The sequence below is a fragment of the Corythoichthys intestinalis genome, chromosome 17, assembly GCF_030265065.1.
Source record: "Corythoichthys intestinalis isolate RoL2023-P3 chromosome 17, ASM3026506v1, whole genome shotgun sequence".
Taxonomy (NCBI): domain Eukaryota; kingdom Metazoa; phylum Chordata; class Actinopteri; order Syngnathiformes; family Syngnathidae; genus Corythoichthys; species Corythoichthys intestinalis.
Window position 1 is genome coordinate 22,656,312 of NC_080411.1, and position 17,372 is coordinate 22,673,683.

The window sequence follows — 17,372 nt, forward strand, 5'->3', positions numbered from 1 at the left end:
TATCTAAGGCACCCTACAATTTGATTCGCTTATTGAACATATATCACGGTGCTAATGATGATCACAGGCATGTTTGTAGCGTCACTGCTATATTTAATCCTGGCTTTACACGTTCTACATATGGAGTAACTTTTGTCAATGCACTTTCCATTGTCATGTTGATAAAAACAACAATGCTTCAAAACGCTAGTTTTTAATCCTGAGGAGTAAATATTTTGTTCAGTAACTTCCGTTGCCGCTATCCTTACCTTATGCGTTCCTTTAGATGTCCATGCAGCAGGCATGTCTTACTTTCGTTCTGTGAGCAACGGTAGTGTTCCTGTCATTAAGTTTTTATTGAAAATAATCGTTTTGGGACATTTAAGAATCGTAATCGAATTGTCACGTGTAGAGTCTCGATGAATCTAATAATCGATGTATTGGCACGCTGCTAATAGAAGCAGTACCAAAAAAAAGTTGAAAAATACTCTTCTTGTTTTCAAAACCCTATGTTGGGTAATTTTAAACATTGCTTTTTTTCGGATCGAGAATAGACTATTGTTGTGCGTTCTGTTTACATATGTCAGCACACAACACTTAACAGAGCAAATGAATGTACTAGTAGGTTAATTTGCAATTTCTATACATTTCTATACAGTCCTGTTGTTTTAATATTTAAATAGATAAAAATGTTCATCTTGCCTAGTGATTTCCCGTGATGGAAACAATCCAGATAAAGGTTTATTTATCCCACTGTACAATGGTCAGTAAAAGAAAAGTCTGACATCTGGCTATGCTACTTAGTCGTTCAGCCCATAGTCGACCATGGACGTTCAATCGAAGACTGTGAACAACTGTATTAATCTTAAAACCGTATAGTTTATGGAATATTTTGCTGAACTCTGTGTCCCATGCACAGTGAAGGACCAGTTAGCACATCTGCCACACTGATCTGCGATCATAGGCTCCCATCCACTTGTCCCCATGCCAATGTACAGTAGGTTTTCTCCTGGTAGTAGGGACTCCTCCCATTTTCTAAAAAAACATGTATGGTAGGTTAAATGAACACTCTAAATAGTCCATAGGTGTGGATATGACTGTAAATTGTTTGTCTATGCCTGCCCTGCAACTGGCAGGCAGCCACTTCAGAATGTAGCCAGTCTCTCGCCTAAAGTCAGCTGAGATAGGCTCAAGCACACCCGGGAGCCTCGTGAGAACAAGAGGTGCAAAAAATGGATAGATATTACCTAATTATACATTTTATACCATTTCTACAGTGTAATAGCTCAAAGGCTGTGGCTTTCTCTCAATCCCCAAAATGCAACTAACACACCAGCTTCCAATTTGTACTGTATATTACAGCAGTCAGATTTGCAGCAGCCTCAGAATGCCCCACATTTATGTAATCAAGCCTACATTTAAACATCAGTGAGAGTATGTTTATCAGTACATTGAAGTTTGGAGAGGGGTGATAACCTAGTTATACACCACCTTTCTGTCTCAAGCATAAAAATCAGCATTGTGAAATGGTTATGGGAAAGGAAGGCGAGGATAGGGGAAGGATAGGGTCTTAGAGTGAATAAGGGGAAGGATTAGGCAGAAGGAAAAGTTTCTCCACTGAAATATTATATGTAGAGAAGATTATTATGGAGGATACTCAAACATTTATTTCACAAAATCCTATTAATGTATACCTCACTATATGGTGGTGAATGCCCATCTTTTCAGGCCAATTGACAGTGCAAGATGTCCATTTTGACGGGGAAGGTAGTGTTGAGATAATTATTAGGTTTATTATACAATTGCTCAAGTTAATTGTAGCTGTATTTCATATATAGTTAGCTTGTTGAATTTATGATGCTTTCGGTGACAATAATCAACTTATCTATAAAAGTGGTACTAACCAGTTTTATCCTGTATGCTGAAGAAAGAAGGAAGTGGAAGTACAGTCCCTGACAAAAGTCTTGTCGCTTATCCATTTTGTAGAAACAATTGCTAATAACCTGACTTTTAATTATTCAACTGGTTTCAGAAATGGCTCATATGAATGTTAAGACCCTCCCAAATGATGTTGAATGTACAAAAATATATTTGATTCACTGAAAAAAAAATATTGATTTTGCCACCAGCAAAAGGTGGATTTTCGGAAGAATCTTCCATTGAATTAAACCACAGTCGCCGCAAATATTGCAGGAGACCTACTGGAGCCCGCATGGATCGGAGATTCACTCAGAAAAAAGTGAAGTTTGGTGGTGGCAAAATCATGGTCCGGGGTTACATCCAGTATGGGGGTGTGCGAGAGATCTGCAGGGTGGAAGGCAACATACAGTGGGGAGAACAAGTATTTGATACACTGCCGATTTTGCTGGTTTTCCCACTTGCAAGCCATGTAGAGGTCTGTAATTTGTATCATAAGTGCTCTTGAAATAAGTATTTGATACATTACCAACTAGTAAATATTTCGGCTCTTAGTTCTTTTTTAAGAACCCCTCCTGTTCTCCACTCATTACCGGAAGTAACTGCACCTGTTTGAACTTATTACCTGTATAAAAGACACCTGTTCACATGCTCAAACAAACAAACTCCAACCTCTCCACAATGGCCAAGACCAAAGAGCTGTGTAAGGACATCAGGGATAAAATAATAGACCTGCACAAGGCTGGGATCGGCTGCAAGAAAATAAGCAAGCAGCTTGGTGAAAAGGTAACAACTGTTGGAGCGATTATTAGAAAATAGAAGAAGTTCAAGTTGACGGTCAATCTGCCTCGTTCTGGGGCTCCATGCAAGATCTCACCTCGTGAGGCATCACTGATCACGAGGAAGGTGAGGGATCAGCCCAGAACTACACGGCAGGACCTGGTCAATGACCTGAAGAGAGCTGGAACCACAGTCTCGAAGAAAACCATCGGAAACACATTACGCCGTCATGGATTAAAATCCTACAGCGCACGCAAGGTCCCGCTGCTGAAGCCAGTGCATGTCCAGACACGTCTGAAGTTTGCCACTGACCATCTGGATGATCCAGAGGAGCAATGGGAGAAGGTCATGTGGTCGGATGAGACCAAAATTGAACTTTTTGGTCTAAACTCGGCTCGTCGTGTTTGGACGAAAAAGAAGGATGAGTACAACCCCAAGAACACCATCCCAACCGTGAAACATGGAGGAGGAAACATTTTTGGGGGCTGCTTCTCTGCCAAGGGTACAGGACGACTGCACAGTATTGAGGGAAGGATGGATGGGGCTATGTATCGCCAGATCTTGGCTGACAACCTCCTTCCTTCAGTGAGAGCCCTGAAGATGGGTCGTTGCTGGGTCTTCCAGCATGACAACAACCCAAAGCACACAGCCAAGGCAACTAAAGAGTGGCTCCTCAAGAAGCATCCTATGGTCCTGGAGTGGCCTAGCCAGCCACCAGATCTGAACCCGATAGAAAATCTATGCAGGGAGCTGAAAGTCCGTGTTGCCCGGCAGCAGCGCCGAAACCTGAAGGCTCTGGAGAAGATCTGCATGGGGGAGTGGGCCAAAATCCCTGCTGCAGTGTGTGCAAACCTTGTCAAGGACTACGTGAAACGTTTGGTATCTGTAATACCAAACAAAGGTTTCTGTACCAAATATTAAGTTCGATTTTTGTGATGTATCAAATACTTATTTCATGCAATTAAATGCAAATGTATTATTTAAAAATCATACAACGTGATTTTCTGTTTTTTTTTGTATTAGATTCCGTCCCTCACAGTTGAAGAAAACTTATGATACAAATTACAGACCTCTACATGCTTTGCAAGTGGGAAAACCAACAAAATCGGCAGTGTATTAAATACTTGTTCTCCCCACTGTAAATAGACTGAAATATCAGCAGGTCTTAGCTGCCTCTTACATTCCTAACCATAAAAAGGGACACATTCTGCAGCAGGATGGTGCTCCATCTCATACTTCAATCTCAACCTCAAAGTTCCTCAAGGCAAAGAAGATCATCATCCTCAAGGACTGGCCAGCCCAGTCACCAGACATGAACATCGTTGAGCATGTCTGGGGAAGGATGAAAGTGGAAGCATGGAAGACGAAACCCAAGAATGTTGATAAACTCTGGGAGGCATGCAATACTGCTTTCTTTGATGTTCCTGATGACTTCGTCAATAAATTGTATGAATCCTTGCCGAACCGCATGGATGCAGTCCTTCAAACCCATGGAAGTCATACAAAATATTAAATTTTGATCTCACAGCACCACTACTTAATTCGCTTATGTTATGTAACATATTTTTGTATTTGAAGTACATTTTCTGTTCAATTTTCACACTAGTTTCTGTCGGCGACAGAACTTGTGTCTTTCCCAAAATTTGACCTGTATGTCTTCATTAAAATGATAAATCTTTTGTCAGTGGAACAAATATATTTTTCTACATTCAACATCATTTGGGAGGGTCTTAGCTTTCATATGAGCCATTTCTGAAACCAACTGAATAATTAAAAGTCAGGTTATTAGCAATTGTTTGTACAAAATGGATAATCGACAAAACTTTTGTCAGGGGCTGTAGAAGAAACTGCAGATGTTTGATAAATGAATTGCAGAAATATGTTGCTAAGATAAGCGATCTGTTTTTACACACATGTACTAATTAAATTTATATGCACACACATAGACAAGTTCAGGGGGTGTCACCAGCTTGCTTCCCCAATTCCCTATTAAGACAAGACACCCATCTGTTGCTAGGGCCAACCCAAATAAAAAGAAAGGTCACAGGAGGTTTAGGTTCAGAATGATCTTGGAAACTGTATTGTGTAGTCTACTATTGCATTGTATAGTTCCCTCCTGTTCCCCTTGCAAGTTTTTTTATAAAAGTTGAGTGCCTTCTCTCCTTATTTTGTGGAAGATTTATAAATATCATCTTAAGGATTTGTATTTGAACTTCACAAGCAGGCAGCAATGATTTGCCGCCAACCTCTCCCATTCAAAAGGATTGCCCAATGGCACAAGATCCCTAATGGCAGCCATTGAGTAGACACAGTAAAATCTCTTCTACTTAAAATTATCTCCTGCATCCGTCAACCTTATTACACAGCACACTTCTCTAAATTTTACTACGTGTAATTAGTAGTGATGCACGATAATGCATTTTTCAGCCGATACCGATAACCGATAATTTCCTCCTCGTTCCAACCGATAACCGATAATGTCAAGCCGATAATTTTATTAAAGATTTATGTAAAATTTTAAAGTATACACAAGAGAAAATATTGCTGTGCAAAAATAATATTGCTCTTTTTTTTTCAACATCAAATGTGAACAAGTAGTAGTAGTAGTAAATTCCAACATCTAAATAAAGACAGATTGTCTGACATTGTGTAATGGTAAACTTTTGGCAACAATTACTTACAGAGTAAATACATAAGTTGCACAAAAATGGCTTTAAAAGTATGCCATTCCTAAAGTCTAAGATTACTACACAGCAAAAACACAGCTCCTAAAGTCCCTTGTTTTCAGTGTAAATCTATTGGAAATAAGTTAAATTAACTGCCAGCACTTCAAGTATATTTCACTCAGATTTCTTGAAGAAAAATGGCCAGCTGAAAATAAGATTAACAGCCTTATTTTAAGCAATAAATTATTATACATAATCCTTAAAAAAAAATTAAAAAAAAAAAAAAAAAAAAACTTGTCAGAAATGTTCTTTATTCAAGAATATGTATGGTTCAAAACATTATTTGAAAGCAATTTTTTCTTGAGTTAGGTGAAAAATGACCTTATTTTTTTAGATGTTTGGGCTTAATAAGAACAAATTGCAATATTTAGTTCAAGTAAGTGGAATAATCTGGCGCATTCAACTAGTCTTCAACACTCAAACAAGATGGGGAAAATTATTTGACTAGATTTAAGAAGAATGATCTGATTAAGACGTCATAAATTTAAAGCGTACTGAATGCATTACTGACTGGATGACTTCTTTGTGTCGTTTGGTGCATGTTACAATTATCAACTAACCACTGTGCCGTCATGATAAACATGGTTTGTTGACATCACCTGTGTAAATGTCCGTGGTAAAACTGATGTGATCGACATGTCTTTCACGAAGAATCGTGGTCATATAAACTGCATTATTTTTTCATCCAGCGGTTTGGCTATCGGGTCATTTCAGGAATTTCCTCCCGCCTGTGCCCTTCAGTCCGCCCGGCTGCCAAATTAGCACCCGCGCCAGGCCTCTGTCTTGAACCGGAGTGGCGGCGGCAGCAAAGTTCGTACCGTATATCCGCCCGCCCCGGCTGGCTCGCTGCGGCGCATTCGGTGCATGGCTCTGCTCTCATGCTCTACCCGCCTAGGGCGAGGCGGCGGCCTGCCGGACCGGCGGGCTCCGTCGGAAGACAGCTACTTGTCAACTATCGATCTCGTGAGGTGTTTAGCCATAGATGGGAGTTTACCACTCGCTTTGGGCTGCATTCCCAAACACCCCGACTCCGGGAGGACCGCAGCGTCTCTGTATCGTCACAAGCCCCGTAGCTTCCTTTATAGTTTATTTGTTAACAATAGCTTTAGCATTCGTGCTAGCAGCAGCATATTCGTTCCAAAAATCATTGTGATGCAGTTTTAAATGGCTGCTGGGTTAGTGCTAGTGGTGTTCAATGAGGACGCTTTCTTTAGGCCTTGAGGAACTGTTTTGTAGATGGCGAGAGCGTCGTTTATTTCATTTCACACACGGGAAAAGCAACGCACGCTAGTGAGAGCGCCTCAACACTGATGTGTAACACCACCTCCTCTATGACGCCGTACTCCTAAACCCCTCCTCCCACAGGGGCTTCAGAGAGGGGAGGGGTTGAGCAGGCGGCAGTGAAGAAGTGGAGAAAACTGCTTGGTTGCGCACATTTGGAGGCTAAATCAAGTATATAATTATCGGATTGCATTATCGGTTGATTTTTTTATTATCTGTATTATCTGTGTGACGTCATAATTGCCATTATCGGCCGATAATTATCGGCAGCCGATATTATCGTGTATCTTTAGTAATTAGTTCCTCGATTGCAGTCTTACATACAATAAATAATAAATTTAACTAAACTGCATGTGTTTAGGACAATGCAAGTCAATGCAGATTATTAATATTCTGTTTTAATTGTGTGCAAAAGTGCAGGTAAACCCTATGTAAATATATTGTCAATACACAGTTTTCACTTTTTGTTATTATCACCCTTGTGTCCCTCAGCGGCCTCTCTCTCTCCCTCTCCCTATTGCTCTTTCATTTGCACATGCACACACACACACACACACACAAAGTCCCCTTCTCGTCTGGTGTTCCTTCCAGTCTAAAACCAAACCATGTGTGGGAGCTATCCTATGCCGGCCTAAACTGTCCAATCAAAATGACTAGATTACCTCAGGAGATTTTTTTTTTAGTCTCGTGGGTGAGAGTAAGTATGGGTGTAAATCACATATTTCATGATGATTTTTTACGATATCGATATAAACATTAACATAACATTTGCATTACAAAGTCTGCCACAACTTGATTCGATTGAAGGGCCTTCAATAAAAAAAATTCACCAAAAGCAAGGAAAATACTAGGCAATTTAGATTTTTTTTTTCCATAATTTTGCTCCTGAAAGATTTCAGATATTTGAATTAAAACCCTGTTTTTTTTTTGTTGTATTTTAAACAGAATACAGTGGTACTTCGACATACGAACGAATCTTTTCGACATCCGACATAAAATTTGACTTTTCATTTGTCTCAACATATGACGACATGCTCAAATACGACAATTTTTCATTGTTTTCCCGCAAGACGGCAGGCAGCACAGCGGATTTTCTTGTGAGAGAAAGCAACATGGGTCCCAAAAAGGCTCGTGCAGGTGGTGAAAAAAATGGAAAAGGTGACGCTTACCGTTTGAATTAAGACACAAATGATAGAAAAATATGAGCGTGGTGTGCACGTCAGTGAACTGTCTCGACAATACGGCCATAATATATCTATGATCTGAACGGCCCTTCGCCGACCCTCATTTGCTAGTCTTTATAAGTTAAGGTGACAATCATTATTAATGTAACATCGGCAAGGAAGTCACCAGTTCCTTCAGGTTTTTAATATTTTTTTTAGAACTTGTGCAACACAAAGTCCACCGTATCTTATATATATACAGTACTGTGCAAAAGTTTTAGGCAGGACACCTGCCTAAAACTTTTGCACAGTACTGTATATTTTTATTATATTATGTATATACAGGATATACTGTATGTATATATTTTCCCCAAGTGGAAGCTTCCATTATCCTAATAAATTTAATAATTAAAAAGAATATATATACAGTACTGTGCAAAAGTTTTAGGCAGGTGTCCTGCCTAAGACTTTTGCACAGTACTGTATATAATCTTCCTACACTTTCACACCTCTCTCACTCTGTCGTCAGTCACACAGTGCGTTCAGGGACAGCATGCAAAACACAACCGCCACATTAAAACCTAATTTGTTACATTATTATTATATTATTATTCTGATTTGTATTAATAATTTATTTGTTTTGTTATGTGTAATTGCTATTTGTAATTGTACCTGTAGTATTCATAAAGAAGGTTCTTGGGCTTTGGAACAAATTGATTGAATTATAATGTTTATACTTATGGGAAAATCCACATATGACCATTTCGACTTACAAACCAGGTCCTGGAACGAATTATATCTTATGTAGTGGTACGACTGTATCTAAAATTTTGATAAGATTTTTTATTCAATTTGATTGGATTGTTGCTTAACCAATCGATGTATCAATTCAGATTAAAGAGATACAAATTCGTTGTGCCTGGTGAAACACATTGTAAATTTGATACATATAACTTCTTCAGTCTTAGATATAAAAACATTTTCTGGATCCAAAAAGTATACAAAGCCAGTTTCTCGGAGCCAACTTCTGAAATCCTCTGTTTTCTTTATTAATTTTTTATTTGAATAGCCTATATTTTCCAGCTGCAAATGTCTAACTGTACTCCTCTTGACTTTCATTGCTCAGTCTGCATCATGCATTTGTTCCTAAAACTCCTTTCTCTTTTACTCTGTCGAGGTGCCTTCAACTTCTTCCGTCACTCGGGTTAGGCCTTTTTGGCACTAAAAAAAAAAAAATCAACTCTCATCTCTCCCGCCTGCCCCACCACCAACAAGGCATGAAAACGGTGCTCCATTAGGAGTGCCTGGGTTAAGCCTAGTCTGACACGTCTTGCTTTGATCAGCCGTGAGCTGGGCTAAACACCACACTAAACTCCCAGTCTACAGAGGAGGCGGAGACAGAGGAGTGTGAGGAGGAGGAGGAGGAAGGTGGGTAGCGAGAGTTAGGGAAAGATGGGACCGACAAGATTAAAGCAGTGAAAGGGGATGGAGCAACAATAAAAAAGCGGAGTACAAATACGGAACGGATTCTCTCCAAAGTGGTTCGATAAAACATTTTCTTCACATCTAGTGTATTAATTGCCTGGTTTCTGCACTTTCCCCTCAGCAGCCTTTACTCCTCCACAACGCATGTATTTTGCATTATAAGTATGCCTGCTAATCCCACCAACTTTTCAAGCATCAGTCAAAAAAGGCAATTTGCTTGGCTTATGAATGAAATAAATCTTGCGCCTTTGCATTTATGACCAAACCTACAATAGCAGAACCAGAAATGTGTGCTCGAGTCATTTTTGCACAAATTCTAAACCAGCAGCAAAAGGACAAAACGCACTCGTCTTTTTATTATGAGAAGTGAAGAGAAAAGGGATTTCCGCTCAGTGCTAATCAATCAGGCCATAATAATGGCTCCCATGCCTAGCTGTCGACTGGAGGGGTCAAGCCATCCCGTGACCCAATGCCCAGAGCCCAGGGGCCAAAGCCCCTCTTAGAATAGCACCCCAGGACACACTCCCCAGGCTAATTGTCCTAGCTAGTGTCAGCCTTTTCTTTGCCCCCCCAGTCCTCCCCTCCTTCCACTTTCTCTCTCACTCTTCCCTTTCCCTTAACTCCTCTCTTCTTCACAACTCTGCAATCCTCTCACTTTCTATACAACTCTGGTGTATGCCAGTACATCTTTGTAAAAAGAGGAGGACAGAGATTTGCTGTTTAACATAAAATTGCAGCACGGAGATTGAGTCAGGAAAGCTTGTCAAAGAGGAGCTGAAGAAAAGAGGTGGAAGAGTTGTAGACAGTGAGTTCAACTGAATTATACGTAGGGAAGAGGACTGACTCCAAGCCTCCCCAAATTCTCCTCCGGGACATCAGTAGAATAGAGCATTGTGACGAGTCTATCCACTTCAATCTGAACATGAATTGGTTCACATCAGTCTGATCAGTTTCTGTGTCAGGTAGTCCGAATCTAATAAATTACATGACTACATACATCCATCCTTACAAAACTACAAGACAGTAAGCTGACATGAGCGCATTCACACACACAGGAGTGCACACGAGTCCGGAGCAAACCCCAGTCTAGCTCGGTGCAATGGCATTCCTTTCATTCCAAGCGCATGCTGCTAATTAACAGCATTAGCTCCCACAGGCGGAGGGGCACATTGATGGAGATGTATCCCAGGGTTGCACCAGCATCTCATCTTGAATGCCATGTTTGCGCTGTGTTGCTTTCATTCTCTCATTCCCATTCAGGCAAGTCTTTCCTACTCTCTGACAGGTCCGTGTCTGATAGCACCAGTAAGCACAGCAGTAAGTGTATACAAAAATCCAAACACTAAAATTTCACGTGGAAAAAAAAAACAATTGGCTACTCACTGGGAACCTCCTCTTTATTGCCTGCTTTTCCTGATCTGTCACTCCTTATCGTCTTCCTCCAGTGTAGCAAGGGGCGTGTATTGTGTCAGTCCGATAGAGGAAAGTTGCCGTCTCCTTACGTGAGCATGTGTGTGTGCGCTTGTGTGGAAGAGAGAGGCAACGTGTGCATCTATCGCTGTGTCTTGCACTGCTCTGAGTGAGCAAGCTGAGACTGTTTTAAACAGACTGCTCTGCCCCATGTGACCAGCCCAGCCACAGGCAGGAATACTAACACACACACACACACCCATACACACAGTCTCTCTCTCTCTCTCTCTCTCTCTACACAAATCATGTCCACAGTGCACCCCCTATCTACTGCGAACAGTAGTGTAGGGAGCAGTCCAAACACATACTATTTAGACCAGTGCTTCTCATTTTCTGCAACCCCCCCCAGGGAGACGTGAATGCTTCACGCCCACCCGCCCCAACTCTGCCGCCACTGTAAATAGTATAATTTTGCTATAAAATTATTATTATTAGAAGTACACTTCTGCGTAACATTGTGTCCCTTTTATGTGAAAGAAAAAAAGTAATATATGGAGGTCAATTTACAATAAAGCATAACTTTATTAACATTGTTTTGTTAAAGAAAAGACTTAAAGTGCATCAATATGCCTGAATTAAAAAACGTCACATCCAAGAAGTAAAAATACACTAAAGGTACATTTTTGATCATTTTATACTGAAATATAACATTCAATAAAATCAATAAATAACTAATACATTCAAATTGATTGGCTACATTAACTCATAAGGACAATATGCCAAACAAATTGACCGGGGAAAAAAAAAAAAAAAAAAAAAAATAGAATAGAAATGACAGTCTCATCGGACAGAGGGACAGTTTTTTTATTTTTGCTGCTGGCAGTATCAGCTCCTTTGCTATGGTGTGGTGTTATTTTGCACTGAGCAACTTTGTATGCCATCTTAAATAATGCTAACAGTGGTTGCTGGTTTACAGATGTAACACTAAAAAAATAAAGCGGGACCATTGTTGGCAATATTCGGCACGTTTTGGCTGAAAAAAGTCAAGTGGCTTATGTGATTGGGGTAGAATGTTCTTAACCCATTCATTCCCAGCCATTTTCACCGGAGCAAGGCCCTTCGCTCCCGGCTGTTTTCTGGATTTTGACTGATTTTGCCAGGCCTACAGAAAATTCTGTTCTATTGCTATATAAACATGGAACCCACCAAAAGAAAGATTAGACTCTTTTCTTTAAGCAGGAAAAAAACAATTCTTTTTCCATTCTTTAGGAATCAGCATTAGAAAATAGCTTAGTTTGAGCAATTTTCCGATTTCTAATGAAAAAACTGAGAAATTGAGCATTTGTGAAAGCATACATTTCAAACATAACTTTAACACAGCTATGTTTTTGGTTAGTTACATCCCAAACATCTGAATGTTTTCCTTTTACAAAATAACAAACAACAAGACAAATAGAGCTTTTGATAGCAAAGTAACAATTTATTTACACATTACTAACTGAGAGATGACGCTGTTGTTGCCGCGACAGCCGGGTAAACTTTTCCCTCTGAGTCTCTGCGATGGTCTGCTCGGCGAGCAGCACGGACTCAATGGCATCTTCCGCTGCACTGGTGGTCCCTGTTGTTCAGCTCAGTCGTCTGCCGCCTGTCATCCTTCCGCCAGCGCTCCGACAGCGCGGCCCGGCCGTTCGTTGCTGTTGAATCCGGTTGCGGGTCTTACCAAATCCTCTACTGCTCTCCAGTGGCCAGTTTTATTGCTTAAAAATGGATTTTCAGCTTTGAGCTTTGGAGCTCAGTTGAATCAGAACCCAGAGATGTCTCTTATGAAAAAACAAAACAAAACGTAAAAGATGTATAAATATGTCTTTGGGACACTGAAACCATTAAAAATAGAACTTAATTAATACGTTTTTGGGAGCAAATGAGTTAACATTGTTTTGTTTTATACAGAAACGACTTAAAGCGCATCAATTTGCCTGAATTAAATTACCCAAGCTGTAAAAATACACTAAAGATCCATTTTTGACCATTACATACAGAAAAATAACATTTAGTAAAATCAATAAATAATACAAATTGATTAGCAACATTAACTCATAAGGACAATATGCCAAACAAATTGACCAAAAAAAAACAAAAATAATAGAACAAAAACGACAGTCTCGTCGGAGAGAGTGACAGTTTTTTATTTTTTCTATGGTGTGGTGTTATTTTGCACTGAGCAACATTGTATGCCATCATATATGATGCTAACAGTGGTCGCTGGTTTACAGATCTAACATTGGAAAACAAAGCGGGATCGTTGTTGACAATATTCGGCACGTTTTGTCTGAAAAAAGTCAAGTGGGTTATCAATGTGATTGGGTTATAATGTCCTTAAGTGACATCTTAATTGATTTGGCTTACTGCTGTCCAAAGCAAGCATTTTTAGACACAGTAAACAGACTAGTCTTTCCTCATCTCCCACTGTATTTAAAGTCAAATCCAAAAGCCAAACGCTACATACGCTTCTTAATATGTCCTCGTCTTAGCTCTTCATATCTACAATGCTCTTTACTCTGTGCCCTTATTTGGTTAAAAAATACTGCGCAGTTTGAAAATGAGAGCGCCACTGCAACCCACTGAGTAGATGTGCAATTACACTATTCGGCAAAAAAAGTATGCTACCCAAGGTCACATGCGCCCCACTATTTGAGACGTACTGATTTAGACAATCATATATGCAATAAAGACTTACACAATTTTAAACATTGGTAAACATGATCCGCAGCACCCGCATTATGGACCTACTCTGAAGACAGAAGAACTCACCAAGATCATCTACCGTTAAGTTACCAAATAATAATATTAAAGGTTCCCTAGCATATAGACATTACAGTTGTCTGGTGTGTTTTGGCGTCTTTACCACAGCAGCAGTTTACACCTGGAAGCATTGACCTTTTCAGTAATGGAAACCTTTTAAAATTGACCTTCAGCTGTAGAGCTGCCGTAGCTTCATTTCTGGTAGGACACATTTAAGAAATAACAAGGGAAAACACACATGAGGTGTTTCTACTGGACTATCATCTGATAGGAACACTTCATTTTCAGAAGGGAATATTTATAACATTTAGTTGTGTAGTAAATGGTAAATCACATGTGAATGATAAGAATTCATAAATTTAAACATTAAAACAAACATTTATTAGACACTTTTGATGTGGACACCAATACATTACATATTTTATACTAGTTCTCAAAAATGCATTCCCTGTTTTTATATCGGTAACCACTTTCACTCGTTTTGACAGATAAGGACAATTTAGGATAACACCAGTACAAGCATGGGGAGAATCCACATGGCTGGACATCAGATTCGAACCTACAAACTCAGAAGTGAGACTGATGTGCTGACCACTTTTCCATAGTACAGATTGGCGGAGATATGTAATGTGTGTAATTTTAAAAAGTACTCATTTAGTATAAGTCACTGCCAAGCGTCTTGCACATTGTCTTGCAATGATAAGCATGTCAATATTATAAACAATAAGTTATAATGAAGAAGGTTGACATTCAGAAGCCAAATAGAAGATGGCTGCTAATCCTAGTTTTCTCCAAATGCCCCTCCAGTGAGTTAATACTTCAAATTAATCAGGATCATTTTCATTAGAAGACTCCACTGAGCAATTTCTTGTCTTGTCTATTGTTAGGACACACTAAATGCAAAATTCAACATGAATAGCAGGGTTGGTAGTATTTTGTACTGCAGTAATCTACCAAGGATAATAAAATAGCTTTTTTTTGTCAAACCTGTTGAAGATGTACCGTATTGGCCCGAATATAAGACGGCTGATTATAAGACGACCCCCTCTTTTTCAAGACTCAAGTTTGAAAAAAAGACTTTTTGAACACCAAATTAATTTTTGTACAGAAAATTACAGTACATCCGAAACAAATGATTATAGCAATATATTTGAGAGAAAAAGCATGTTATTTTGCCTCATTCCGATCTTAATAGCTGAACATGTTTTAAATATGTAAACTAAAGTGCAATCACATTCGTAAATGAATGGCTTCTGGTTTTTGAAATGTAAGTAAACCAATCTATTGTGATAAAATAACAAAATTGCAATAACTGCATTAACCATCAAAGTGAAGTCTAACTAACTGTAGTCTTGAAACAAATCTGAATAAGGAAAAATATTGCAATAAAATAATGCAAACTGGTTAAACTTGAGAGTAGCTGAGATCTGTCATGACAGAACATCACTTTAATGATATCTGGCGCCATCTAGCGTCGTGAATGGGGAGAGTAGCTGAGATCTGTCATGACAGAACATCGCTTCAATGATATCTGGCGCCATCTAGCGTCGTGAATGGGTATAATGTCTAGACCGCGAATATAAGATGACCCTCTCTTTTTCAGTCTTATTTCAATGCAAAAAAACACCGTCTTATATTCGGGCCAATACGGTACTTTTCAAAAAATACAAATATCATGCACTGAACCCTGTTTTGTTTTCCATACAAACAGTAACACAACATTATTAGACATAATGGTTGATTTTGATAGAGTGAAAGTCACAGCCAATAGTATTTCTTGGCAACTAAACGGTATCACCAACAGGTTTAGGTATGTTAATCTGTGTGTGATGGTGCTCTGTTGAAATGCTCCGACTGCTTTTCTTAATTAGGGATTCACAGACCCAACCCACCAAACAGTGCCAAGGACGATTGGATTACATCAGTTGCATTCGTTAGTCACCACAGTTTCAAAAGTGCTCATTTTGCCTCTTGTGCCTGCTTGCTGTTATTTAATGTGAGCAGTCAGTCACTACTCTCATTTGTCTTACCCGCTGTTATTGTCATTGAACTACAGCAGTGAGAGTGCTTGCATGAGTAGCAAGCTGAAGCTTTTCTCTAAAAATTCCATGTTGGTGTTTGGTCTGATGAGAGTTGGGAGCCCAATTTTGGGGGGTTTTGCTTGTTGTATTTTCTCCTTATACTGAGGTTGTGCTGGAAAGTGCTGGATGAAAGAACCTGTGATATACTAGTAGTTTGGTCCAGTGTTGACCTCCTCCCTATATCTACAGCGTATTGTACTTTCACATAACACTGCTACAGTATTTCAGTGTTGCTCATTTGTCATTTGTGAGTCACTCAAAGGGTCGTAATAGTGACTTCAGGTGACCGAATTTGAAAGACAGCATTAGCCTGGCAACTCTTTTAGTGTACTGACAGTAATACTTTCATGTAAACAAACTCAAGACAAGTGGAGGTCAAACTATGCAGTCATGCTTTTATATACAGTTCTCAAGATAATTTAGTAAGATTTTCAAAGAAAAGAAAGCAGTAAAAGTCAAAGGAAGACAATGGCCTATAAAAGGAGCTCTTTATATCAAAATCCAGTTTCATTCCCTGAGAGTATAATCAATCCATCGGATACTTACTCTAATTCAAAAGACTTTTAGACTTATTTTTAAAGAATCTAAAACATATCAGCACAAAAGAGAGAGAAGGTGAAGAATCAGGGCTATTCCTGGTGCTGCCAGTACTCTGCTAACCAAAAACTACAGATACATTTGTGGTATTAAATTGTAACCTGTCATTATTCATCCACACATTAAACGAGCTATAATCACCAAAGCTAAAAGCATCCAAGATGTATTCAAATACAAAGAAACTGTATTGTAGTGCAATTAAAAGTGTGGTCAGAACTTTCCTAACTATATGATACGAACATGTGGGTGCACTGAAACAAATCAGATTATTGTGGAAAATAATTTATTTCAGTAACTGATTTTAATAAGAGGAATTGAGAATTACTGCACAAAATCACGATTGTTAGAACTGCTTTAATATATACTGTAATTTTTTTTTTTTACTATGAGGCAGACCTGACTAGGCAGCACCCACCAAATTTGATTAGAACGTGAATTTTGTCAAGTTTTATTTTTATAATCTAATTAATTGCTTTTTACCTGTATAACAGTTTAATCTTACCTCTCCATTAAGATTGTCACGCCGTGGAAGCGACCTGGACCCAAAAGTAGGGAAGCGGGGAGGCAAGGCAGTTTGGCAGTCAACTCAAAATGCTTTAATAATAACTAACAAAAAGCAACTCAAAATGCTTTAATAATAACTAACAAAAAGCAAAGTACAAAGCAAATTCAAACAAAAGACTGGGTTTTGAAACATATCATGGGATGTAATCACAATGGGAGTATGGACACAGACAAGAGCTGAGAACAGACGCTTGGAGAGACAATGACCCAAGAAGAACAGATAAGCACATGGGAAACTTAAATACAGACATGGGGTAACGAGACAATAGGGCACAGATGGGTGAGACAAGAGGTAGCGGATTGGTCAAGATACAAGCCGTAGGTCACAGCAGGTGAAATCAATGGATAATCACATGACAAGACAAACTAGGGCACAAACCTAACAGAACCTAACTTTAGGCATGACCAAGATTTAGGGGATCTCAGCTAAATGCTAATCAGATTGGATTACATAGAGTGCACCATCAGCATCATGGAAACATGTTCATCTGCATTTAGAAAATAAATTAAATCTAAGGGAGATGTTTTTTTTTTTTTATACAGTGGTACCTCTACATATGAAGTTAATTTGTTCCAGGACCTTGATT

General features: G+C 39.1%; 1 protein-coding gene across 4 annotated transcripts in view; it reads right to left on the reverse strand.

Annotated features, from left to right (window-relative positions):
• The window catches only part of cntfr (ciliary neurotrophic factor receptor), a 362,525-nt gene extending 345,565 nt beyond the window's left edge, over positions 1 to 16,960 (reverse strand). For 2 of the 4 annotated variants that reach the window (XM_057818079.1, XM_057818078.1), the window contains exon 1: positions 16,724 to 16,960. The gene's annotated coding sequence lies outside the window, so the exon portion shown is untranslated. Of the gene's footprint in view, positions 1 to 10,714; positions 10,926 to 16,723 lie in introns of those variants that run through there. The other 2 variants (XM_057818077.1, XM_057818076.1) reach the window with 2 other exon arrangements.
• Positions 16,961 to 17,372: the final 412 nt, after the last annotated feature.